Source organism: Onychostoma macrolepis, chromosome 13 (assembly GCF_012432095.1).
Source record: "Onychostoma macrolepis isolate SWU-2019 chromosome 13, ASM1243209v1, whole genome shotgun sequence".
Classification (NCBI taxonomy): Eukaryota; Metazoa; Chordata; class Actinopteri; order Cypriniformes; family Cyprinidae; genus Onychostoma; species Onychostoma macrolepis.
The window spans coordinates 31,792,767-31,818,636 of NC_081167.1; the positions used below are offsets into that span (position 1 = coordinate 31,792,767).

The following is a 25,870-nucleotide window of genomic DNA, read 5'->3' on the forward strand; positions in this document are numbered from 1 at the left end:
TTCTTGAAACCCTCCCAAACAACATGTGATGATGTAGGGGCTGTTTGATAATTTTTTTTAAGGTTTTCTGACCCCGAGACTCAACTATTTTCTGCAATTCTCCAGCTGTGGTCCTTGGAGAGTCTTTAGCTGCTCAAACTCTCCTTCTCACCGTGCATTAGGACGATACAGACACATGTCCTCTTCCAGGCAGTTTCCTAACATTTTATGTTGATTGGAAATTCTTAATTATTGCCCTGATGGTGGAAATGGGAATTTTCACTGCTCTAGCTCTTTTCTTAAAGCCACTTCACTAATTTGTGAAGCTCAATTATCTTTTGTTGCACATCAGAAATATATTCTTTGTTTTTTCTCATTGTGATGGATGATTAAGGGAATTTGGGCTTTGTTTTCCCTCCTCAACAGCTTATACAAAGTGTAGAAGAACAAGCTGATCGACAGACTAATCGATGGCACAAACAGGGAGCGAGACCCAAAGGCACTCGAGACATCAGATTGTCACGAGTATCTCGTATTGCTGCGGTAGCATCCTCTACCCCAGATACGGCTATGACAAGACTTGTAAACACTGGCATTCTACAACCCCCTATACATCTTGAGAACCAATTTGAAGCATTAATGAATGTGGGTGAGGAATCCCCAAATGTGACAAAACATGGATCGTGTCAGCCAGCAGCTAACATCGCTACTAACAGGCGCTCGAGGTTGAGCAGACAGCGGCATTCAGCTCAGAGCGCAGCCGAGCCCAGGACTCTGATAGTGGTGACTCTATTATCAGAAACATCAGTAGCAGGACTACAACTACATGCTGCTTTCCTCAAGCAACCGTCTCTGATGTGAACAAGGAACTTCGGAACATTCTGATGAAGCACAAGACTGCAAATCGAATCATCATCCATGTGGGGAAGAACGATATTCGGAAAGAGCAGTCAGAACTGCTTAAGAAGGATTTCAGTGAACTCTTTGAAACACTTCAAAGACTTGAAGTTCAGTCGTTCATCAGTGGACCACTCCCAGCAAGGGGAACTAACATGTTTTCACGGCTGCTTGGGCTGAATACATGGCTACAAAGAACCTGCAGTACAAAAGGAGTCAACTTCATCGACAACTTCAATCTTTTCTGGGGCCATAGACAACTGTTTAAACTGGACGGCTTCCACCCAAACAAACTTGGTGCGAGAGTGCTAAAGGACAATATCTATTTCTCCCTCCGTCATCCTTCAGTGGTGTGTGCCAATCCACCTGGCCTCAATGGCACACACACACCTGGACAGAATATAAGTGACCACAGGACTTCATGTCAGCCTCAGAGTCATCCTGTGGTTGACACATCCCACAAGGACACTGATAACATCACGCAGCCAAAACAAACTTTCCTCACAGAGACTACCCCGGCTGAGCCCTGTCCAACGAGCTCTTCACAGACAGACTGTGACGTACTACAACAGCTCCAAGACTCAGCACCCAAGGACAACTATCTGGAAAACAGCCAGGGAAGCCAGGACAACATATCACAGCCACTGGAAACACCAGAGCCAGAGCCCATCTCACCAGACACACTATCCCTCTCTCCAGAATCTCCACTTCTAAGCTTCTCACAGAAAATGGAGGAACTGGTGTATGCTGGGACCAAACTCTCCCACTCGTTCGCTGCAAGCCCCAGATATCAACTAAAAACGGCGGGCCCCACAACCACCAAAGACAGCAGGCCCAGCTCTCCTCCTCCTCCTGTGAGAGCTCTCCGACCGCTGCCACAACGCCAGGGCCCAAACCCTCCTCCATCGGCTGTAGGTGAACCAAAACAACTGATAACAGCTCTCAGTGATATGTGTCGGGTCCCGCTATATTAGCAGCAACACTCACAAATGTTCACAGAACAAGCGGGAACCCAGTGTGCCTGTAGCTTTCTATATTTCTGTTTTATCACGTGATAGAAAGTCTAAGGCCTTCTCAAGCCGTCTGACTGACCCATCTAATCTGCGGCCTGTAATGCGTCAATCTAAGATTGCTGTAGAGACAAAATGTAATTCCATCAAGTTAGCATTTTTAAACATTCGCTCACTAAAAATAAATCATTTCTGATCAATGATTTTATAACCACAAACAACCTGGATTTTATGTTTCTAAATGAAACATGGCTTGAAGACAGCTGCAGTGCAACAGTCCTCAATGAAACAGCCCTCCTAACTTTAACTTTACAAGTGTCTGCAGGACTGTTAGGAGAGGTGGAGGTGTAGCTGCTCTATTTAAAGATGTTTATCAATGCAAGCAAGTGTCATTTGGTCAGTATTTGTCCTTTGAATATCTAGGTATTGTGTTGAAAGGTGCTCCACGCATTCTGTTTATCATTATTTACAGGCCTCCAAAATACTCTCCAGCCTTTGTTGAAGAGTTCACAGAACTGTTATCAATGATTTCCTCAGAGTTTGACTGTTTTACTATTGCAGGGGATTTTAATATTCACATAGATAATGCAGAAATCAAAACTGCAAAAAAATTATTACTGTTTTAAACACTTTTGATCTGATCCAGCATGTGCATGAACCCACACACAATCGTGGACACACTCTAGATTTACTCATCAGTAAAGGTCTAAACATTTCATCCATTGTTGTTAAGGATGTAGCACTATCTGATCACTTCTGTATTTTCTTTGATATATTGATCTCTGTTACCACTGAATCTAGATCTGTCTCTGTCAGAAAGAGATGCATTAATGAGAACACTAGTGCGCTATTTATGAAGGCTATATCTTTAACACCAAGCATTTCTGCAGACTCTGTTGATCTTCTCCTGGATTCTTTTAACTCAAAAGTTAAGAATGTTATTGATGATATTGCTCCGACAAGGGTCTGCAAGAAGAATGGCAGACAAAAATCACCATGGAGAAAATCAACAGCAGTTCAGAGTATGAAAAGACAATGCAGAAAAGCTGAGCGGATGTGGCGGAAGACAAAACTTGAAATTCACTATAGCATCTATAAAGACAGCCTTCATGCTTTCAATGTGGAACTAGCCACAGCTAGACAGACCTTCTTCTCAAACCTTATAAACAGTAAATTAAACAACTCTCGCACTCTTTTTGCTACTGTGGAGAGACTGACAAACCCCCCAAGTCAGATTCCTAGTGAAATGCTCTCCGACAGTAAATGCAATGAGTTTGCTTCCTTCTTTTCTGAGAAGATCAATAATATCAGAAAGGAGATTGGCATATCTACTTCTGCAGAGGTCACACAGATTCGACCGCAATTTCAAAAAGAAGTGACTATGTCTGTTTTTGAAGCAATTGATTGCAAAATTTTGAAAGAAATAGTACAGCACCTTAAAACATTTATTTCATAATGATATTTCCCCCCATTTTAAATTCTTATTATCCAATGAAAGGTTAGATTTTTGTGAATTTTTTAAATAAAATATCAAAAGGATTAACAATGCAGATTAATTTTCACAGCCTTCTTTGATCGTATTTACCAAAGGTGCCGATATTTTTGGCCATGACTGTATGTAGGATCATGTGAATAATGCATACAAACTCTGTCTTTATACTGTGAGAGCATTAAACTGCGATCTCCGAGACGGTAAGATGCTCATTGCAAATCTCAAACAACTTATAAACTGAAATTTGTGTCTTTTATGGAGGAGAGCATTCAAGTCATGTTGCATAAACTTCTGCGCCATTCTCCAGTCCATCTGAGGATCTGCTTTCATGCCTTCCCATGATGCTGAGAGTCATGAATCCATATCATAACTGACACCTGCTGTCAAACAGAGAGAGAAGCTCAAGCTTCATGTGAAATTCAGTGTCAGTGATGCTCTCTCAACAGCTTATTTCAGCAGAAGTGACTTTCTGACTTCTGTCCGGCTCCGTGCCGATACTCGATAAGAGTAAATCAATGATTAAATAGACTGCAGACAAGTTTCATATTTCCTCTCCTCAAGCTGTGTAATAGATGTTATTAAAGCCAGTGACCCATGACAGCAAAATATGAGATCAGGATACTATAAACTATGATGGGTTTTCTACAAGCTTTCCAAAGCACAGTATATAAATATCACTACTGATCTCTGAAATGCACAAAAGAATCATAAAATTATTCTGATTAAAAATGCATTTGGGTTTATGTTGGGTTGTCACAAAAATAATTCTGACCCATTTGGCAAATATTTTTTCTTGTTTTAAACATAAATTAGTTTATTTTTGGTGCATTTTTCAATAAATAAATAAATTCAAGTTAAATATCTCAAGTAATATCTTCTTATTATCTTGCTTCTCAAGTAAATGCATCTTGATTTATGAATATTTAGGAAAATTTAATGAAAAACCAAAATTTCTATAATTTTTATTTATTTATTTATTTTTGGTCTTAAATGACAGGCTTGACTTTGGTGATGTAAAACAAACTGGAACTTATGCTAACTTTAAGAAGGTATTATCAAATATTTTAAAGAAGAAAATTAAATCGTAAAGTTTTGTCTTCAGAATCTTAAGAACATTCTTGAGTATTTTTGTGAATGCAATATTTTCTCTGTTTTTGCAGTTAAGAATAATTTAATACTTAACGTTTTCTGAATTTATTCCAATCCCTATAAAGCCATCAGAACCCAACCAAATATAAAATGTTGTAAAAACTCTTTGCTGATATGATACAGTCGCATATGGCAACTATACAAGTTCAGAAGCAACAATACTCCAGCAAGTGAACTTTCTATAGAAATCTTCACCCTTTGTCTCATAAATCATTCACTGTTGAGGGTTTGACACGACAAGCTGAAAGACACAGCTGGAATCTGTATTCTGCTCTGAATCTGTGTTGAGCTGAATATTTGATCAGCCAGTGGATATATATATACATATATATATATATATACACACACACATTTCTCCAGGAGGATTCACTGCACCGCGTCCATCAGCTCATGATATGGGGTCACACTGGGTCATGAAAATGAAAGGCCACATGGTTCAGATCATCAATCACAAGTATCTTTCAGAAAGTGACGGCTAAGATGGGACAAAGTGATGCATGCCGGACATGCAGAAGGCCTGGAACTGAACAGAAGATGAAATAAAAGATGACAGCCAATACAACAGGAAAGGCTCATTTCCATTTCAAAGAACGAAGACTGGAGGAGTTTGATGCGATGCAGCTCTTAGACTCATAACTCAGGCTTTGTTGTGAAGATCTCCAGAGCTTCTTTTGGTCTGTCGTAACGCCTGTGGTCTGTATGAACAAGTTCGGCACTCAATGAACAGCCTGTGATTTAATATCTGATATGAGAAGTTGCTTTTGTCTGTTTCTGAAGAGAGTCTCATAATTAAAGTCTGTATGACTAATGACATTTTTATATTTAGACATCTGACATCTGACAATAATGACACAGACATCTGAAGGACACTCCGGAGTCTTGAGATTTGATACCTCGTCACATGCATTTATGTGCGTTTACACAAGTGTGTTATGGAAGCTTGTTTTTGCCACTGAATTAAAAAAATAAATGTCATTGTCTCACAATTGTTTTTTTAATGTATAAAACACGTAACTGCAACTTTTTCAGAGTTAACATCTGAATTTATTTAACAATTCTAAATGTTTTTTTTTTTCCTCTTTGTTTACATTTTGCAATTCTGTTTGGTTTTTATGAAAAAGGTAACTGCAACTTTATTTCACAGTTCTGACATTTTTCCTTGGAATTGCGACCTCAAATTTAAATCTCACGATTTTTTATAGTATTTTTTGCAACTTGCAACTTTTTTCCTCACTATTGTGACTTTTTGTCTCTCAATTCTGACTTTAGATCTCGCAATTTTTATTATTTCTTTATTTTCACAATACAAATTGTTTCTCACAATTGCAATTTTATGTCTTACAGTTTGAATTTTCAATTCTCATTTGCAAGTTATAAACTTTTTTCTCACAATTGCCATTTTTTAAATAAGAAAGGTAATTGAGACTTTATTGTAATTGGAGTAATTGACAAGTCAAGTCACCTTTATTTATATAGCGCTTTTACAATACAGATTGTGTGAAAGCACTTAACAGTATCAAATAGGAGGATAGAGTGTCAGTAATGTATAATGATAAGATTAAACACTCAATTTTCAGTTAAAGGCATTTCATTATTGAATTCAGAGATGTCATTGTCCAGCTCAGTTTAGTTTAAATAGTATCTGTGCAATCAAATCAGCGATAATCGCTAGAAATTAATTGTGACATTTTCCCTCAGAAATACGAGTTAAAACCTGCAAATTTGAATATTTTTCTCTGAATTCTGAGTTTACATTTCACACTTGTGTTTTGTTTTAGTTAATGGCTACTTTATATCTCACAATTCAGAAAAAGGTTAGAATTGTGGAGACAAAAACGTGCCTTTTTACTTGTTTATCCTGTGGCAGAAACTTCTTCCAGAGTGTGTAATATTTCACTTTTATCTTTAATGTCACTAATGTGAGTCAGTCACTTGTAGTTCGACTTCGCTGTGAAACTCTGTGATGCTTTCACAGCATGGATGTGTTTGTTTGAGCATCTCAAGCGGTTTAACACAGTAAAACTGACTCATTTGGTGATGTGTGATGGGTCAGACTGTCTTTTGCATGTCTGTTTGTGTAAAAATGATGATGCAGGAGGCACATCTGCATCTGTAATTCATCCGTAGTGCTTTCTCCTGACCGACTTCTCACTGAAAACACACTGATCTAGCGGGTAACTTTCCTGAAGAGCTCACTGCGCTTTACTTTTTCTTCTGCTATCTGTCCGTCTCTCACCTGTCAGAAAGGTTGTGTCAGCGCTGTACAGTTCAACCCATCACAGAATAAAATGTGCATGGTCCAGAGCCTAATATACTGTACGTGGGATTCAAGTCCAGTCATATTTATTTCTATAGGACTTTATACAATACAGACTGAGCAGCAAAACGGATCAATTATGAGTTCAATTAATCGAAAGCAGCTCTAAAGTTCTGTAAAAAAAATGGTTGCCTTAAACTTTTAAGTTTTCTCAACTTTTGATTTTGTAATAGTGTCATTATTCAGCTCAATGCTGATTCAGTTCAATGAGTTTTAATGGTGCAAAGTTCATCGGTTTTGAAATGAATTTATTTTCAGCTGTAAAACAGCTTATTCAGCTCAACTCAGTTCAAGTTTTGTTCTCATCTGTGAAGTTAAATCAATAATATTATTGAATGATGTCTTTCAAATCAATAAATAAGTATAAGGTTATTGCACATACTTTTATTGCACAATGTTCTCCCATTGTGCAACAAAAGTATGCGCAATAACTTTATACTTATTTATTACCCTTCATCCTTGTAGTAGTACATCCCTACAACTTATTTTTTTTATTCTATTCCTATTTTTATTTATATAAGTGTTTTTTTATTCACATCTTATTTATTTATTTTTTATCTGTGTGTTGTTGTCTCTGTGTACTGGAAGCTTGTGACACCACAACAAATTCCTTGCACGTGCAAAAAGGACATACTTGGTAATAAAGCTCTTTCTGACTTCTGAAAAGAATTTTAAATTTTAGAAAATTAAAAAAAAAAAAAATTTAATGGATAAATCTTTCAGATTAGTTGACGAATCAAACACGTTTTCTCAAATCACGCTGCAGAAGATCAGCTTTCATCCAGTGCTGTTATTATTAGGGAAGTTAGGAAAAACATCATTAGAGACACTGTTCAAAACTAAGAAAAACACATGGTGGGGAAAGCTTTATGTGAAAAATATGACTTTGTGTACATGAACAACCCTATAGTTTATGAGAACATGTGCACTGTTGAGTTAAAAAGACAAACACGCTTTTGACAATAGCGTCTACCACGTGTTCTGATGCAACGGTTGTCATGGAAACCTGCCACCTTGCTTCATTAGTTATGACAGATAACAAGGTTTATGAAAGCTGTGGTGTTCACATGTTCAGCAGAAGACGAAGTGTGGAGTAACTCAGTTAAACATGTGAAGCACAGCTGATTATCCCACCATTACACATTATACAGATTTGAATAGAGTCAGGTTCCAGTGGCACATACTGTACATTACACACACACACACACACACTCACTCTCTCTCTCTCACACACTCACTCACACACTCACACACTCATACATGTTTGTTTTTCTATACTTGTGAGGACTTTCATAGACTTCTATTGTTTTTATACTGACCTAACAATATTTTCTATTGCCCTACACCAACCCTACCCTAAACCTACCCCTTACAGAAATCTTTTGCATTTTTATATTTTGAGATAAACTTCATTCAGTATTTTTATGTGAGGACCGGCCAAATGTCCTCACAAAGTCAAAATGTTAGGTTTACTATCCTTGTGGGGACATCTGGTCCTCACAAGTATAGCTAAACAAGCCCACTCACACACACACTCACACACTCACACACACACACACACACACACACACACACACACACACACACACACACACACACACACTCACACACACACACACACACACACACACACACACACACACACACACACACTCTCTCTCTCTCTCTCTCACACACACACACACACACACACACACACACACTCTCTCTCTCACACACACTCACTCACACACACACACACACACACACACACACACACACACACACACACACACACACACACACACACACACACACACACACACACACACACACACACACACACACACACACACACACACACACACACACACACACACACACACACACACACACACACACACACACACACACACACACACACACACACACACACACACACTCACACACACACACACACACACACACACACACACACACACACACACACACACTCACACACACTCACACACACACACACACACTCACACACTCACACACACACACACACACTCACACACACACACACACACACACACACACACACACACACACACACACACACACACACACACACACACACTCTCTCACTCACACACACACACACACACACACACACACACACACACACACACACACACACACACATACGACTGTGCATTTTGACACATTCACAACTTTAACCAAGCAGCCTCACCAATTAAAAAAAGTTAACTTTTGAAGTCAAGTCAGATTTTTACAACATTGTTCAAAAGCAGTTTTATAGAAAATCATATTAATATTTATGATATCATAATTTCTGGATGCCATTTATTTTTATAGTTTACATTTTGCAATGACATAAGCAACCAGGAAACTGATATTTGCTTTATATATATAGTTTTACCTGCGTATAATATATGCATCAGTGTTATTTTAGCGTCACTGATATACTATTATAATTTTTTATTAATATTTTTAGTTAAAGTTGTAACTTGTGTTTTTTTTTTTGGACTATAAAAACCCTGATTTGAATGTGGATAATGTTGGATATTCTTATGTAACCACCTTAAGAGCTGAACTCATATATTTATATAATTTTATTTTTATTTTTATTTTTTTAATTCAGTATATTTTGCTTTCTTGAAGATACAGCACAATAAAACATTATGGAAGATTATGGAAAGGTAATGTCAATGTGAAACTCTTTGAAACATTTTACTTCTTTAAATTAAAAACAAAAATAATAATAAATAAATGAAAAAATTAGACTGAATTATGAAAAGTGCCAATACATGCTGTTTTCTTGTTTATTAATGTAAAGCTGCTTTTAACCAAACTGTATTGTATAAAGCCCTATATATAACTGACCATATTTATACCCATTTTGTATGAGACTTCAGAGCCTAAAATGTATTTTCTTCATCAGTAATGTATTGAACGAGTGCAGTAAACCATCATTGCAAGCAGTAACTTTGGCACCACGTTGATTTTACATAAAACTTCTATAACAGCTATTTCTGTTATAATATGCTTTTTCTAACACAAACAAACTGGAAGAAGAACCCAAAACATTTAGTTCTGTGTTGTTTTAACTGAGAATGAAAGATTCAGCTGATCTCTATGAACTGAATTGACTGAAACAGACTCTACAGCAGCAGCGCACAATACAGAAATACAGTGATTTCAAAACAACAATATTTGTGTTTCAACAAGCCACCCAGCATCTTCACTGCTGATAAACAGACCAGCAACCCTGATAATAAAAACATAACTTACCTAAATCACAGGCAGCAGCTGTTTCTTCTGACCGCAGATGTGCATCATCTTCTTCAAGATGTTTTTCTCTATAGACATCTGTTCGCTGAAAAAGAGGCAGAGAGACACTTTTAAAGCAGCATAAACACCACAAACACAGACCGTATGTGAGCCTGCAACACAGAAGCAGTCATAAGCAGCACAGCTATATCTGCAGCAATAGCCAACAATACATTGTATGGGTCAAAATTATACATTTTTCAGTTATGCCAAAAATCATTAGGATATTAAGATCATGTTCCATGAAGATAGTTTGTAAATTTCCTACCGTAAATATATCAAAACTTCATGTTTGATTAGTAATATGCATTGCTAAGAACTTCATTTGAACAACTTTAAAGGTGATTTTCTCAATATTTAGATGTTTTTGCACCCTCAGATTCCAGATTTTCAAATAGTTGTATCTCAGACAAATATTGTCTGATCCTAACAAACCATACATCAATGGAAAGATTATTTATTCAGCTTTCAGATGATGTATAAATCTCAATTTTGAAAAATTGACACTTAAGACTGGTTTTGTTGTCCAGGGTCACATATGAAATAATAATCTCTCTCTCTTTTTTTTTTAACAGAGCAGTTTTTTTTTTTTTTTTTTACCTTTAGAAAAAAATATTTAAAAAAAATTGTTTGCATGTGTTTTGTTCAATATCATATTTGCTGCATCAGGCTTTTATAGCTCATATAGTCTGATATTAGTGAGAATAAATAGTGGAAAAGCTCAATTTTATTCAGAGACTCAAACTGAGCAAAAACGATTTTGCTGCAGATGCTGATATTAATATGATGAAATTCTGATGCTTGTGATGTAAATCAGTGAGATGTTTATAACAGTGCAGCAGATAATGACATAAAATGATCTGAATATCAGCAGTCGCTCTATATCTCCAGTAATATGTCTCAGTAAGATGAGATTGAAATGATCCAAACATATAATGCAGTGCTGATGGAGAGATGAAGATATAAAGCTCCTCAGAAGATGTGAGATGAAGATCATTCCTCCGCTGAGGAACAGTGAAAGTAAAGCTCCTCAGAAGATCCTGATGATCAGATTTGAGACGCGCTGATTTTTCTAGAAAATGATTGATGGAGAATCAAGTAAAGCTGAGCTGCTTCAGTCCAGTAAGTGTTCATCTGGAGACATGACTGCAGTTATTCTGACGTTTACTTGATCAAAACCAGTCAAGATTTGACACTGAAGCAGCCGCTTGTCTTGAACTTGTCGCTGCTAGCTGTCTAGCAGACTAATGTGTCATTATATTATTTTTATGGATATTTCAATCACACAATTCACAAGCCAGAAAATAGACATATTTCGTTTTCTGCAGCGCTACAGATTCACCAAAACAAATATTAGTGTAATCTTCACCATTACATTCAATAAAATAACAAATAATCATTTTTCGGCTGTTTTATTCCCAGACAAAGAGCATGAAAGCATGAAATAACAGACGCTGCTGTTTATGGGAGTTTTGTATCAGACCCTGGGGAAGAAACACACAAAAACTGCTTCAGGAAAACATCTTTCAATGGAGGCCAGTTTCATTTGCTTGAGCTTTGTTGTAGGAAATGAGATGCAATGTAATTGTTAAATTCAAAATCTAGAGATTAAGAGAACAATATTCTTCTACACAATACAGGAAGTCGTATAAGTCAAATACCAATAATATCTAAAATATGAAAACACAGTGAACATAAAACATCAGAACTTTAGACTTCTGTGGACTGTTGTAAGTTCTTTCACTTAGATGTGTTTTGGAGGAGTTTCTTCATCAGGTTTGTAGAAATGTGTCTCTGCATCAGTGTCTCAGCAATGGATGCTCTGCAGTGAATGGGTGCCGTCAGAATGAGAGTCTGATAAAAACATCACAATAATCCACAGCACTCCAGTCCATCAGTTAACATCTGGAGAAGACATTTGTTTAGAGCTGTTTTGGACTGTTTTAAACGCTGCTTGATCTGCAGATTTCTCTCCTGATTCAGACACTTCTTCACTGGAGGAAGAGTTATTATGGATTATAGACTCGTATTTGAGTTAAAAACGTCTTAATGCTGGATGTGTCTCAGCTTTTGTCTTCTCCTGATGGACTGGAGTGCTGTGGATTATTGTGATGTTTTTATCAGACTCTCATTCTGACGGCACCCATTCACTGCAGAGCATCCATTGCTGAGACACTGATGCAGAGACACATTTCTACAAATTTATATCATTAAGAGTTCATTCTCTTAGTTGAGTTCAAAGTCACAGAGAAGGTGATCTGTTGTTTAAAACCCCTTGACAAGGAGAAGGTGTTTTGTGTGCTCTTGTTTTCCCGTTCTCTCAGACTAATATGTCTTCATTTTGAAAGCAGGCAGAAGATGCTGTATTAATGCAATCTTGCCGCATGGCTTTTCTGCTCAATGAGTGAAATTAATTGCTCAGGAGATTGCGAGTGACCAGAGGTCCCACCTCCGAACTGGATTTGCAGGCGCTCCGCCGCTCGCAGCTCGCTGGATCCGTGCCGACCAGTTCATCTCTATCAAGGAGCAAATGAGCCATCGTGTGTGCGGAGAGCCGCTCAAATGGGGATGAATGGGATCTGGCTTTCTGCATCGAACACACAAGCAGACATCTAGGGAAAAGCAAGCCTGCGTTCTCAGCGAGTAAATCAATAACCTCGACGCTAATGAGTGTTTAACAGCTAATGTATGTTGAAGCCACTAATTACAAACTGAGACACGGAAAATTTGCCAGCTGATAATGAATCTAATGGGAATAAGCAGTAAATAAATGGATCCTTGAAAGGGACATATTGTAGGCTATAAAGATCGCAAATTTAGATTTTAAACACTTTGCACTAAATAAATATGCGTGACAGAAATATGCTCAAATTATTCTGAAACAATTTTCATTGCCAATAAATAGTTTTTGAAGCAGAAAGTCAAGTGTATATCATTGTTCACTTTTTACAGTGCATCAATAATTATTACCTGTTTTTCTGATCTAACAGGATGGAAAGAAAAGTCAAGTCACCTTTGTTTATCACCTTGTGTTGGATGTTATCTTTGGATTGGAAATACTGATATTTTCTTTGTAAACATTATACTTTTTTTTGCTTATTTCAGTTTTATATTATATATAAAATGATATTAAGTTATATTTTCTTAATTAGGGGCAGTTGACTGATTGTGGCCTAATGAGTCAGACTTATAACCAAAGGTCGCGGGTTCGAGTGGGATTGTCGGTGGGGCAGTGAACGTACAGCGCTGTCTTCCTCCTTTAATACCATCACTGAGACCCTCGAGCAAAGCATTACAAAACGAGATCGGAAGAACATTTAAATAAATCTGACCAAAATGTCTCTGTGTGGGTTCCAAACAAATGAAGGAATCTTCCACAGAAGGGACAAAAACAGCAACTCGCTTCAATCTCTGACTTATTATAATAACATCCATAAGCTTTTTGTGAAATGTGGAGTAACTTAATCTGTTGTTTGAGCTCTTCATATTTCAGGAGAGAACTATAGAGTCAGACATCGGTATTATTAATTTAGCTTCTCTTAACTTTTAATTTAGTAATTTCAATTTATATTAAATAAATACATATTTATAAAATATATTTTAAATATAAATATATGAGTTAATGAGTTAAAGTAAAAAAAAAATTTGTTGCCATAACTTAAAACCATAACATTTTTTTTTTTTTACAGTGGTGGCTGTATTAAAAAAAATAGTGAAATTACTATTTTTGTTTGTTTATTTTTTAAACAATTATTTTTTTTAGGAGACAGTTGTGTTGATTTTTTCCCGTCGCCCCGCGATGAAACAAGCCGTCCAATTAGATTTGAGCTTAATGTTTTTATACTGGAAACACTATCTTCATTATATTCTTTAAACACAGCACACTACTTTGTTTCTTTTTCTAACAAGGCGCATAGAAAGATGACACACTTACCCTCGATCTGGAACTCTCTTCTGCTTTCCTAAGAACAGGGAACGCTGGCTTTTTCTGTTCCTTTCACCGTATAATAAATCAAAAGCTCATGCTTGCTGATGCTGGTACAAAAATCCATTTCCTTTCTTTTTCTGTGCTTCCAGAATCAAATCCGCTTCTGAAATTAGTGAAGGTTCTCTCATGTATTTTGACATTGCTATTTCGAGAGGGAATCCCGCATAAATATGCAGATGTCATTCTTGAAACTTTGTCCAAAAAACAATAATTTACAAACTCTTAATTGATTATATATAGCCTCGAAAGCACGCAGAGCACTTCCTTCATAATCACTAAAAAGCTGTCACTCCTCTTTGCTCATCACAATCTCTGAAAAATCCAGTATAATCAATGAATCTTATTTACATCACTTGTTGGTTATAACGAGAGGATTTGCGAGCTTGCAGAGCAGAGTGAATTCTGTCTAACTTAAATGCCTCTGATTGCGTTCAAGACATCAACATATATGGCTGCAATTGCTGCAAAAACGTGTTGTAAATAGAAACCTTTGACGCTACCGCGCTGATTAGCCGAAGACCACCAATCATTTCGCGTTTGGTGTGAAAGCACCATTCTTCGGCGAGTCGCTTCACTTTATCACGTCTCGCTCAGTGTGTAAGGGCCTTAAGAAAGTAACATGATTTAAATATTGAAATAAATTAAGTAGAAAATAAAAAAAAGATTAATTGTAGTAATATTCACCTTTAAGTCAAGTCATGTTTTTTTATGAAGTGCTTTATACAATACAGATAGTTTCAAAGCAGTTTCACATTAATAAAGCAGGAATATGACGATGGTAATGTTGTAAAATTAATCAATTATGATATTAATTCAATTTCAGTTGTAAAGCAGCTCTACAGAAGACAACAGTGCCATTATTCAGATCAATTCAATTTAATGTTGATTCAGTTCAGTTCAATAATAGTGTTAATGTGAAGTTCCTGTTTTAAGTGCAGTTAAATATTACTGAATACAAATTGTCTTTCTCTCCATGCATTTATTATATTGATTCAGTTTAGACAAGAGCGCTTCAACAGTATTAGACAACATCAACAGTATTTCCAAACTCGAAGATGAAAAACTAGAAGAGAAAAGTCTAAGTTTTGTCCAAAACAGATCCAACCAGGCCTTCACATTGAGGCTCATGTTTGCACCATCCATCATTGACCTGTGAACGCCTGGAGAATCTGACTCAGGAACAGCACCAGGGTCGAGCCGCCACAGCGAAACACTGAATCTATTACATCCATTATGATGCTGACACCGGTAAGCAGAGTTCATGCAGTATACTGGAGTTTACTTTGGGCTGAATGTTAACTACTGCAAACTCAACACTCAAACTAAACTTCTGCTGGTCCTCGTCCACTTACAGTGTCCTTGTGCTGACTCACACACACACACACACACACACACACACACACACACACACACTCTCTCTCGCACACACACACACACACACACACACTCTCTCTCTCTCTCACGCATGCACACTCTGTCTCTCTCTCGCACGCGCACACACACACACACACACACACACACTGTCTCTCTTGCACGCACACACACACACACACACGTTTGTTTTTGTGAAAAGTGGGGACATTCATAGGCGTAATGGTTTTTATACTGTACTTACTGTATGTGCTATTGTCCTACACCAACCCTACACCTAAACCTACCCCTTACAGGAGACTGTGCATTTCAGCTTTCCCCAAAAAAACCTCATTCTGAGTGATTTATAAGCGTTTTGAAAAGTGGGGACATGGGTCAATGTCCTGAGATGTCACCTTCAGCTTGTAATACCTGTCATACCCTCGTCATTATACACATCTATGTCCTGACTTTTCACAAAAACGCGCACAGACACACTCTCTCTGTCTTTGCACGCACACACACTCTCTCTCTCTCGCACGCGCACACACACACACACACACACTCTCTCGCACACACACACACACACACTTTCTCTCTCTCACACATGCACACTCTCTCTCTCTCGCACGCACACACACACACACACACTCTCTCTCTCTCTTTGCATGCACACACACTCTCTCTTGCATGTACACACACACTCTCTCTTGCACGCACACACACACACACACACACACTCTCTCTCTCTTGCACGCACACACACACACACGCACTCTCTCTCTCTCTCTCTCGCACACACACACACACACACATCTAAATGAAGACTTACTGTACTGTACATACTGGCTACTCTTTTGCAAATAATGATGCTTGAAAAGAAGTTTAAAAAAATTGATTATATAAAAGTTGATTTATGACTTTTATTAAAAATGTCAAGCGGTGTAACTATCAAGAAAAAGCAATAAAGCACTGTACACTCTCTTTTTTTAAACATTAAAAGTTCTTTTTTCCCCTGAGAAATAAACTTTCTGCAACTACTTGAAGGTGGCAGATATCAAGGTAATATTCCTGCAGCAACAAACTCCATGAGTTTGAATGAGCTCAACAGCAGGTTTGAAAACACACCCCACACCCGCCCTGAACACCTCTCCACACAACCATTAACACCTCCAGCAACCCCCCGCTCCCCCACACCTGCACTTCAGATGATACACGTCTTCCGGAAGCAGAACAGAAAGAAAGTACAAGGGCAGGCCCAGATTGTGTGACACCAGTCTGTCTGAAATCCTGCGCTGACCAGCTGGCCCCCATCTTCACACAGATCTTCAACAGATCACTGGAGCTGTGCGAAGTCCCCTCATGCTTCAAACGCTCCACCATCATCCCCATCCCAAAGAAATCCAAAATTACAGGACTAAATGACTACAAACTGTGGCTCTAACGTCTGTGGTCATGAAGTCATTTGAAAAACTGGTGCTGGCCCACCTGAAGGACATTACTGGACCTCGCTGGATCCTCTTCAGTTTGCCTACAGAGCAAACAGGTCTGTGGATGATACAGTCAACATGGGACTGCATTATGTTCTGCAACATCTCAACAAACCCATCACTCCTCCAGACCAAACTAACTCAGCTCTCCGTGCCCACCTCCGTCCGTCAGTGGATCACCAGCTTCCTGACAGACAGGCAGCAGCTAGTAAAGCTTGGTAAATTCTCATCTAGCACGCATACGATCAGCACTGGTGTCCCCCAGGGCTGTGTCCTCTCACCACTGCTCTTCTCCCTCTACACCAACGACTGCACATCTATTCACATCTATCATTTCTCCAAATCTGATATAGAAACAAACTCATCCTAATCTTGGATAGCCACGAGGGTTTTCATTTAGATTTTATGGCTGAACTATTCCTTTGATTGAGGACAAAGAAATTACTCTCATGAGGTCGAACTGCAAATCCATCTTTCGTTCCAGCCCATGCTGCAGTGAAAGGAGCGGACAAAGACACATAAGGTGGAGTGAACCAAGCCACACATGGAGAATGTGACCTCACTGGGAACCCTTGGGAAAATACCTTCCTTCCTTCAGCTCCAGAGCTCCTGCTGAGATCAGCGCCGCAGACACAGCATCCCTATTAATCCACATTCACTTTATCTCACTTATAATAAGTGCACATGGCAACACTTTTAAAGAGTGCAAGCATAAAGAAAACGCAACATCTGACCATAATGGCTGCATCCAAAAGTGCATACATACTATTCATGACACTCTATTCACATTTTGTCTTTTGCTTCCTACATAGGGAAGTATGTCATTTTGGACACAGCCAACAAGTCTTTGGTCACGGTAATATTAGCAGAGGTGTCAAGTAACGAAGTACAAATACTTCGTTACCTTACTTAAGTAGAAATTTTGGGTATCTATACTTTACTGGAGTAATTATTTTTCAGCCGACTTTTTACTTCTAATCCTTACATTTTCACGCAATTATCTGTACTTTCTACTCCTTACATTTTAAAAATAGCCTCGTTACTCCTATTTCATTTCGGCTTGTCATCGTTCAAAAAAAAAAAAACCTATCCAGATAAATCGCGCCATCCGGATCGAGTGAATTTGATTGTGGTTGGATGAGAAGTATAAACGTATACCATTCCGACATCCTATTGGTTTGTACGCGATCCATCGCACCTGCACATGACACGAATCACCTCACACTTTAGCAAGGACTCTGGGGTCGTTACTCAAAAAATATTATTTCTTAAAAGTTATTATTTCTCCACTACTGGCTCATAAACGGGTGCTTTCTCTTCTCCTCCGCAAATTAAGCTACAGTAGGTAGTTCGGTAGAGAGACGTTTGAATAAATTAGCGTTTGCGATTGACAATGTTGTGATAAGTAGGCTATACTAACTTTGTAACTCGTTACACGCAACACTGGACACAGCAGACGTATGTAGCCAAGTACGCAGATGTCCGTGGCAGAGACTCAAGAAGAGAACTCGAGCGGAATGTAACTGATGTAGAGTACCCTGTTGTTGTACATACAGCATTGAGTCCAAAGTGTTTGTTACATCTTCTAGATAAATGTGACATTGTTGCCATTAGCTAGAATGAGCATAGTACAAACCAGGACGGTATCAGGATTGAGTTTATTAATCACTTTGATTAATCATCAATTTTGACAGCACTAATGTTTATTGTATATAGACAGGGGTGCACATAAGCGGTCCGCACGCGCGACCAAAATTAAAAATGCGCTGCGTAAATAAGTTTTGACAGCGCTTTTGCGTACCGACCATTTTAGATCGACAAACTGTACTGTATAAGATTTCTATCCAAACTGAAAGCATAATCTAGGCTACCTGCTGCCGTTTTCAAAGCAAAACTGTGACATTTCATACACTGACGCAATTCCATCAGCAGCGCTAAACCCGGAAGCGCATAATACTTACTTGCCGGCAACCCGCCAAAATAAAAGCTCGCTGATTTTACGTTTGAAAATGATGAAATTTAAAATAAAAATAATGATAATAATAAAAATATTAACATTTTATTTTTAGGTTTACTATGAAATAATTGCATTTGTATTATCACACTTGATTATTTAGTTTATTTTTTTTTAGTTAGTTAATTTATATATATATATATATATATATATATATATATATATATATAAACAAAACAAAAAAATGAAGTGCAATAATATTATTATCACTATTATTAATTAATGTTTTTATAGTTATAGTTTATGGGTCACACTACATGCCATGGCCTGTGTGAGGACCAAACCAAATCTCCAGGTTCTCATATGAGAACCAGGCTGAAAAACGTATGTGCACCCCTGTATATAGACAACCATACAAGAGTAATTGTTACTAAGCCTGCCCTGGGTACAGCAATTGTTTTGTCCGTTGCCCTCACGGATTCCTGCAGCTAAGCTCGGGTGTACATTTACATTCCAATAAAGGTTAATGATGACATTCCTCTGAAGTTTGACTTTTGCACCATTACAATACTTATAGGCAACTAGTCATCATATCTTCCGCTCCATGAAACACGTTAATGCTCAGTAGTTCACATATATGGTTCTTTAATGTATTTGCATTGTACTAAAATGCGTTCATTTTTAATGGGCATATATGCGGCTGAAACAGGTAGCCTAGTGCAACCCAAATTTTTCAACATTAACATTTTAATATAACATTATAGTCATTATGGCCTTTAGAAAAATGTTTTTGAGGAGGTGGGGTAGTGCACAATAGGCCCTGTGGCTGACCTAAGCTTTTGTCCTTAATGGCATTTTTCCTTACATTACTTTTACTTTTATACTTTAAGTAGTTTTGAAACCAGTACTTTTACACTTTTACTTGAGTAAAAAGCTTGAGTTGATACTTCAACTTCTACAGAAGTCTTTTTAAACCCTAGTATCTATACTTCTACCTGAGTAATGAATGTGAATACTTTTGACACCAGTGAATATTACTTTAGTCAAAAATAGTGATTCGCTTCCCTATTTAAATGCAGATCGCTCTTGAAACTTCACAATGTGTCTGTGGCCTTAAACAGAGAGTACACTGATGTTTGTGGAAAGCATGAACAAAACAGACCAGCACATAACAACAGGTATAAAAGCTCTATCTGCACATAACGTGCAGAAAACTGAATAAGCCTCTACAGCCGCTGGGCTTTGAAGGCAAGAAAGTGAACATAATGTGTTTATAATATACAGGCCTGCAGCTTTAATGGACAGCAGCACATGTGCATGTGAAATGAATACAGCACATAATGAGGTTCATTACAAGTTACATTAAGCCTCGTCTTTCATTTTCTGTGATGCTTCAGATATACTGTATGTATGAGTGTGTTCATACACTCCAACGTGAGCCATAATTGGTGTGAAAAATGTATTTTCACTGCATCTGGTTTTTGTCAAAAAGTGATTGGGTTTGAGGCTCAGGTGCCCTTTGATTGCAATTTTATGAATCATATGACACTTTGTTGTTTCGTTCCTCCAGTCTCATTCATTTTGGCAGTTTTTGCATATTTTACGGTATTGTTCCAAACTTGTATGACTTTTTTCTATGTAGAATGCAAAAGGAAATGTTTAGCAGAATGTTCATGCTGTGCTTTTCAATTGAAGCATGCAACAACTGATGCTGTTTGTCCTTGTTGATGCACATATACATTATTCAACGTATATGTAAAAAATGCTTCTATTTTCTGACTAAATTCAAAAATTGCTTCTTTTTTTCTCAGTAAATTCAAAAATTGCTTCTTTTTTCTCAGTAAATTCAAAAATTGCTTCTTTTTTCTCAGTAAATTCAAAAATAGATTTTTCTTGCTAAGTAAAAAAATTATTCTATTTTCTCACTACATTCAAAAACTATTTCTATTTTTTCACCAAGTTAAAGTATTGCTACTATTTTCTGACTAAATTCAAAAATTGCTTCTTTTTATCACCAAATTCAAAAACAGATTTGTTCTCACTCATTTAAAAAATTGCACAAATTTACTCACTAAATTAAAAATAGCTTTTTTCACTAATTTTTTGTTTTCTCACAAATTAAAAAAATAAAAAATAAACAAAATAAATAAATAAAATCGCTTCTTTTTCTCACTAAATTAAAAAAGTCTGAGATTTTTCTCACTGAACAAAAAATGATATCACTGTCAGGCCTTTTGTGGATTTTATAATAAAAATGATTCCCTTACCCTAAACTGAGTAGTTTAGCAAAGAATATTAAAGCTCCAAATTGAGTTGAAAATGCTCAGATCAGCACAAAGGAGAAGCAAGAGCCCTGAGGGAAGGTCAGTCTTTCTTCTCAACGCTTTACTGTACTTACTGCAGATAATATTTGCATGTGTGATGTGACTCTGCCCTTGAAAGCGTCCTGGTCTTCCCTCTGTCAGGTTGATCAAAGATCTGCTCACTAAAGGTGAACCCCAGCACTGAATCTCTGTCTGCAAACTCTACTGTACAGCATTTCTTATTCAATACGGGGCGGAGACGATTTGATTCCATTAAGATGGAGTGCAAGATTTATTTACATTGTACTGTACATGAGGGTTTAGTAAAGCTCAGGGTCTGAACGGAATATGAGCAGTACATCTTTTGAATCCGCGTGAAGTGAAGTTACTCGCTCTCTATGGAAAGCAGTATGTTAAATCATAAGTTATCAGCTCCGCTGATCTATGGGAATGTATAGTTATTACAACATATACAGAGCAGAGAAAATGCTTTGGTTTTCTCTCTAAATTAAAAAATGGCTTTGTTATTGGTAATATTAAACATGAGTAATTCAACAATTTAGAGGTGGCGCTGCATTGAGATCCCCGTATCTTTGGGCTGAACAATATCAGGCCTTAAAAATGACCGTACCACAAGAAACGTTGGTTAAGAACCAAGATCTAAAATCATGTTCAGATGTTTTGGAAAAAGCAAATCTTAGGCACTCTGACACATTCTATGCATGTTATATGCAATTGTTTTGATGGAGGGAAACAAGATACATTTCTATTTTCAACATTATTTGTTCTTTTTAAATTAAAAACCATATTTAGATCCCAATATCTCTGGAATTGAACCATTTAGGGCCTTAAAAAGTAAAATACCAAAAGACTAGTTTGTTAAGAACTAAAATCTAAAAGGAAATTTAAGATATCTTTAATACTTCTTGAGCTACAGGCATGCAAACTTCGGAGAAATTGTTTTTTTGTTTTGTTTTTTATTCATGGAGCCAAATTGAAATCCCAATATCTCTGGAACTGAAACACATAGGGCCTTATAAAATTTAAATACCAAAAGAAAAGTTTGTTAAGAGCGAAAATCTAAAAGGTTATTAAGATATATTTAATACGTCTTGAGTTACAGGCATGCGCATTTTAAGGAAAAACACACAAAAAGTGCTTTTTTCCCATTTTTTGAACTGTCACAACTGGCACATAATGCAACAAAGATTGCTAAAGATCAACAGATTTTACTAACAGACCTACCAATCTCTGTGTAAAGATAACATTATGATGCTGCCATCTTTCTAAACTCATTTTCTCCCTCCTGTAATTTGGCTTCAAATCCCATTTTAACACTTCTCTACAAAATAGTGGATTACTCAGTAAATATATATCCATGACATTTCATATTTGGGCTTTCATCACCATTTATGTTTGTCTTTCTTCAGAAAAAAGTTGGAGGAAAATCAGAAAATCTGTACAATGATTAGTCAAGTAGAAACAGAGCACTGCATTTTGCATTACAGTTTTCAAACTGTATATGATTTAATTACAATGTGCACTAATAGAATTTATATTCATATTCATAATAATAAATAAGAAGAGACGTAAACAATGCAATGCATGTTGCCAGATGGACCGATTGCTGATTCCTGCACAGATCAATAGCCTCTGTTTGGACTCCGGTAACATCAGCCCGTGTTTTCAGAGTCTTTTTCTCAGAATGTCATATCTGTTTACTCTCTACCTGCTTGTGTTTTGCCTGTCGCGCGCGGGATGGGATCTGGGATTCGACGTGCCTAAACAGAAACCAATAACAGGGCCTCCATCACGACCCTCTCCAGGGGTATCGCTGTAAAATTTCCGGTGTCTGATGCCTGGGATCTCTTTATATCTTAGTGGACCGGCTTTACAGAGCCTCTCGATGTCAGAGGCTATTCCCACAGAGACAAACGCTCGCTACAGCAAATTGTTGAGATGAGCCAGGCATCAGACGCCAATGTTATTGCAGCTGCTGGCAAATCCTCTGCGGTTCAGCCACGCTGAGCTGTAATTTTCTCTCTGGCATCTTCATTAAATTGCTCCCCATGCTGTTGTTAAATAGAGCTGCTGCTCTTAACTGTCTTTAAGACTATAAGAATAAAGTGCTTGCACTGTTTGACAACACAAAGCACGTCTGGAATAGCCATAAAATGATTAATCGAATGGATTCAGCCAGTTACAAAATCCACCAACAGCAGATAAGAAACAATTTGTGTTCTTTAGTTTTCTGAGTAAATTATAAGATAAGTGTTGGCGTGATTTTGTGCACATCTGGTTTGCTGAGCATAAACTATGCAAATATCTATATTAACGCAATATCTATATAATCGCTCAAACGTTTTGACACCAAGGCTTCCTCATTGTTCATAAAAATATTCAAATGTTGCATGTGTTTTCCAGTTGTTTGAGAGTTTTGTTGTTTTTTTTTACTCACAATTTCTACCCAAACTACAAACTACTGTAAAATAAAATAAAACATTTTAAGTTGTAAATGAAACGATGATTACAAGAAAAAAAATTCAGCTGCTGAAAATTTAGGTTTGCTTCACAAGAATACATTTCATTTTAAAATATATGTTTTGTACTACTATGTTTTTATTATATATATATATATATATATATATAAACATAATGGGCAATTAAAATTTATTTTCTCACAAAATTCTAAAAGTCTGAGCAATGAAAATGTATCTATTTTCTCATTAAATTAAAAAAATGTTTCTATTTTCTCACTAAATTCAAAAATATATTTTATATTGGAGAACAGTTTTATAAGAAAATACTGTTTTAATCTTTCTTTTTAAGCTTAAATTCCGTGTGTTACTTGTTTTTGTAATTATTTGTGAAAAATAAATTTATAGAAAATGCATATTCATTGTAAAAGTATATTCATGTTAAGATTTTATTAATTTACTTGGGTTTTCCGGGTCTAAAAAACACCCTCTTTTTTTTTTTTGGTTCTTAAAAGACAAAAAGAGTTGAGGGGGTGAGTGAAAATGAGAAAGATTTGTTATTTTAATGCTTGTTTTGTCTTATTTTAAATCATTTTAAGCCATCTTGAGTCCCCCTAATGGACCCCAGACCCCCGGCTGAGAAGCACTGATATAGATATATAGAGTGCTATTCTTGCAGCTTTGTCATAACATGGTAAATTGTTGGCCTATGGTGAATACATTAACATAAATAGGAACAATGTAGTTTAATGAGCCGTTCAGCCACAGGAAACACTGAAGTTTAATATGATGCTGTTCAAATAAACAGCATGAAATTGATTTAATCATCGGGAAACATTCTGCTTATTTTCACTGTAATTACACTCAGTTCTGCCTCAGACGATCCTTGTTATGAGGAAAAGAAACCCTGGTGTTATTTAGCTTATTGTTTACCCGCACTGACACATAAACGTGGTGTGAAGTTGTCTCGTTGCAGAAATATTGAGATGGCCTGGTGAAACACATGACTGTGACGGCAATATTGCTTAAATGTTATGATAATGAACATTACAGAAATAGTTCACCCCAAAATGACTATTAGCTGTGAATGTGCTCACCCTCAGTTCATCTGAGATCAGGAGGAGTTTGTTTCTTCATCAGGTTTGTAGAAATGTGTCTCTGCATCAGTGTCTCAGCAATGGATGCTCTGCAGTGAATGGGTGCCGTCAGAATGAGAGTCTGATAAAAACATCACAATAATCCACACCACTCCAGTCCATCAGTTAACATCTGGAGAAGACAAAAGCTGAAACAAAAGATGTTTTTAACTCAAATACGAGTCTATAATCCATAATAACTCTTCCTCCAGTGAAGAAGTGTTCTGGTCTGAATCAGGAGAGAAATCTGCAGATCAAGCAGCGTTTAAAACAGTCTAAAACAGCTCTAAACAAACACGTGGCTGGATTTTGATGAGAGACAACAGCAGATGCACTTTTTCACTGGAGGAAGTATGGACTCGTGTTTTAGTTAAAAATGTCTTAATGATGGATTTGTTTCTTACGAACACACAGCTTTTTGCTTCACATTTTCAATACGATTCCTTTAAATATTATGTCTAACAGATAATGAACACATTAAACTTTGATTCATATACACTGTTCCCTTATACTGGTGATATGATACCATGATACTTTAAAATACTTTACAGAACCAAATGATTACTATATTCGTGCACAACGAGGTACTCAAAACAAGGTACTTTAAAAATATTGTTTTGCATTAATGTTTTTGCTATTGCTCCTTGACTAGCTTTGCAAATTATTACAATGATTTTATAGCAGATCCAGCTTTTATTGGGTTTTATGATCAGCCTTAACCATCTATAAACACTCAGCAGGGTTCGTCTTGTTTTAAGTCCCTAAATTTTGGCAATCAATTTCTCTCACCGTAGGGAAAAATCAGCCATTTTTAAATCCGATAATGTGACATGATCACAGAGAGTTGATGAATTACCTTCAGTTTAGGAGATTTACTGGCCTTAATATGTTGCTTGTAAATAAATGCAACTCTGCGTGTTTTGGGTTTTGAATCATCTCAGACATTTTTAGCTTTAAAATGCGTGACTTTTATTTTGTGACTTTTAAATGAGTGACCGTTATTTTGTGCAGTG

At 36.9% G+C, this 25,870-nt stretch overlaps 1 long non-coding RNA gene across 1 annotated transcript; it reads right to left on the bottom strand.

Moving 5' to 3' along the window:
• Positions 1-9,634: 9,634 nt before the first annotated feature.
• Positions 9,635-25,835, bottom strand: LOC131552167 (uncharacterized). Its single transcript, XR_009273918.1, has 3 exons — positions 25,714-25,835; positions 24,819-25,006; positions 9,635-10,205 (listed from the first exon to the last, which is right to left on the bottom strand). It is a non-coding gene; the product is annotated as an uncharacterized LOC131552167 (long non-coding RNA).
• Between the last annotated feature and the right edge of the window lie 35 nt (positions 25,836-25,870).